Source organism: Octodon degus, unplaced genomic scaffold, assembly GCF_000260255.1.
Source record: "Octodon degus isolate 3935 unplaced genomic scaffold, OctDeg1.0 scaffold00059, whole genome shotgun sequence".
Classification (NCBI taxonomy): Eukaryota; Metazoa; Chordata; class Mammalia; order Rodentia; family Octodontidae; genus Octodon; species Octodon degus.
This window is the reverse complement of record NW_004524635.1, coordinates 11370896-11373628: the sequence shown is the minus strand read 5'-3', so window position 1 is coordinate 11373628 and position 2733 is coordinate 11370896. Positions and strand designations below refer to the sequence as shown.

General features: G+C 38.9%; 1 pseudogene; it reads left to right on the top strand.

Annotated features, from left to right (window-relative positions):
- The first annotated feature begins 2101 nt into the window (after nucleotides 1-2101).
- Nucleotides 2102-2282, top strand: LOC111817505 (annotated as a pseudogene).
- The last annotated feature ends 451 nt before the right edge of the window (nucleotides 2283-2733 follow it).

Here is a 2733-nt window from a genome sequence, read left to right as displayed (position 1 = left end):
ATCCCTCTATTCATTAAGAGAATGTAACTATATATCTATCCTAACCATTTTGAATACACAGATACAAAATGGACATTCATCTGTATCCCCTTTATTGTCTAGTTCTGTCATTTGACTATTATAGGTGTGTTAACTCAGCAAAATATTCTTAAAGAGTCCAGTAGTCCCTAATAGTATTGGGTCTTCTGCTTGACCGGCAATGTCAGAAATTGTTGACCTGAGTCCCCTACAGCTCAGCATGGCTTTACTTCTTATACTTCATTTTTATACTTTTGTGCTAGATGGCCAAGATCAAGATAAAGCAAGGCCTAGGATTTATCCTGAGATCCTGTACCTCAGATTGTAGAACCTTTGTCAGTGTCAGCCATGTGAATGAATCATGGACATTGCCTGGCCAATGTGCTCTCTGTGAAAGCCTGAGAGAAAGTTTTCTCTCCATGTGATTCTCCTTAGGCACACTCTACATCACCCATCACTTTACTCTTTGGCCCCATAATCTCCTTGATCAGAAAATTTGGGACACTATTGAGTTATATGATGTTACAGTACAAGTTCTCATATGTCCTGAGTCTTAATTGACCTTGGAAGGCTAGGGCCAAAATGTTGGCTTTCCTTATGGTCCTCTTTTTTCTCTAATTTTGTTCTGCAAACTTAGGTTGTTAACCCTCCAGAAGAGAAGCTTATTGTTATTACTATACAACCTAGACTATTAAGCTTAACCTCACTGTCTGAATATCAAATGTGGTACTTTTTTACAATGGAGTATTACTCAGCTATAAAGAATGATAAACTGCAAGCCTTTATATTGAAGTGGATACCACTTGAAGATATACTCATAAGTGAAATGAACCAGACACATGTGTAAATATTGTATAGTTTCCCTACTATAAGAACTCAAAAGAAGAAATGATTTTTTACTTTTCAAGAAAGTCTTTAAGGAGTTTCTGTTTGCTCCTGTGGTAGGCAACTGCCAAGTCTGCAAAAGACACTGGAAGATCTGCTGGTCAAGCAAGGCTGAGGCTGATGACCCTCCTGGAGTGAGAGAGGACACTGCCTCGAATGCTGTAGTGTTCTCTGGCAAGGCAAGGAACAGGAGGACATTTACTGGTCTTATATCTGAGTTCAAGTGGCTTAATATAAGTCAAGTGGATTAGTACATAGTTTATCATGTCATAGGACTAGAGACCACAGTGAAGCAAGAGACATGATGCACGTCGTGGTAAACGAACTGCAGTTCGCTGAACATGCTGTTTGTGCAGAGCAGCACCCTTTCATCCTGATGGGAGAGGTGAGTCGGTGTTTGGCTGAGCTGGCTGGAAAGAATTTTTGATACATAGCCTTACGTGTTAGAGTGAAGCCATCAAATCCTGTTCCCCCAAGTGGCTTCCAGTTTCAGTCCTCATAGATTACATGGAGGCCAGTGATTGAGGTCCTCAGGATAAAGCTCCAGCTCTGCGAGGGCCAGCTGTGACCCTGCATCCTTCCAGCTCCCATAAAGTTTCAGATCTGCATGGTGCAGCCTTCTTCATGTTCATGTCCAGAGAATGCCAACTCCTTTAGCTGCCTCCTTGCCTTTCCTCCTGCGTGCTGAAGCCAGTGTACCTTCCTCTGATAATGCTATATTTTTCCTTCACCTAACAAAATATATGCTTACCATTGAGATTTCAGGTCCATTCTCTTTTCCTTGGGGACGGTTTCTCTGCCTGTCCTCTATACACCCAAAAGGTATCACATCAATATAAGATATCTCTAATTTTGCTAAAATATATATGTCATATATAGGACTGACTATATTGATTGCTTAATAAATAATTGTGAAAGTAACAAGAATTGGCAAGTCCATACATTAATTTACCTTTGAGAAGACTATTATTTGGGCATTTAGATATATTGAACATAAAACAACGTACCCATTGTCCTAGAGAAAACTCTAAGTTATGTTTAATCTTAAGACATGCTCCAAACTGAGACATGAAGTGTTCAGATTGGTAAATATTTCCCTTAAGAAGGTAAATATTTCCCTAAAAATGTATTTTAATCTATTTTAAAGGATTTTTTCCTCAAAATAATCATGCTGTTGATTTCTAAATATTTCTTCACAATCACTTCTCAGCCTTGGGCTAAGGTCAAGTGTAGTATCTGTTCTTATCAGTTTAATATCTGTCTTCATAAGATAGTGTAGGATTAAAGTTTATGATCCCTAGATGAGTCCCTCAGGATTTACCTAGCATTGTCTGGGACACATGTGAAATATTCTAAAATTTGTATTTATGTTAACTGACAATAGGGTGACACAAAAATGGCACAAATTGTGGTCTATGCAGAAAATCAGTTGTAAAAACAAATAAATAATATAGTGTCTGAAGACTTTGGGGTCTCTGTGGGTAGCTTATGCTCTGCCAGAGAGGAAAGGATGAGGAAGTTATTCAACTTATCATGGAAACTGCTTTTCTTTCTGTGGGCAGAGTTCCTTTATGACAGTGGGTTGGACACAGAAAGCAATGTGACTTGGATTCCTGAGAGAATATCCTTAGTGCCCCATAGTCCTGATCTTGGGGAACATTTAAGAATCCATGCCACATCTAAAATGATGGTTTCTGTTTTCTATCAAAGTCACCAGGGTAGTGGAATTTTTTTAGTTGAATGATTAGGTCAACTATTCAAGAACCTAAACAACATGTTGTCCTACAGCCTCTCAGATTTGGGTGTAGGAGAGCATTTCCACATTTTAGG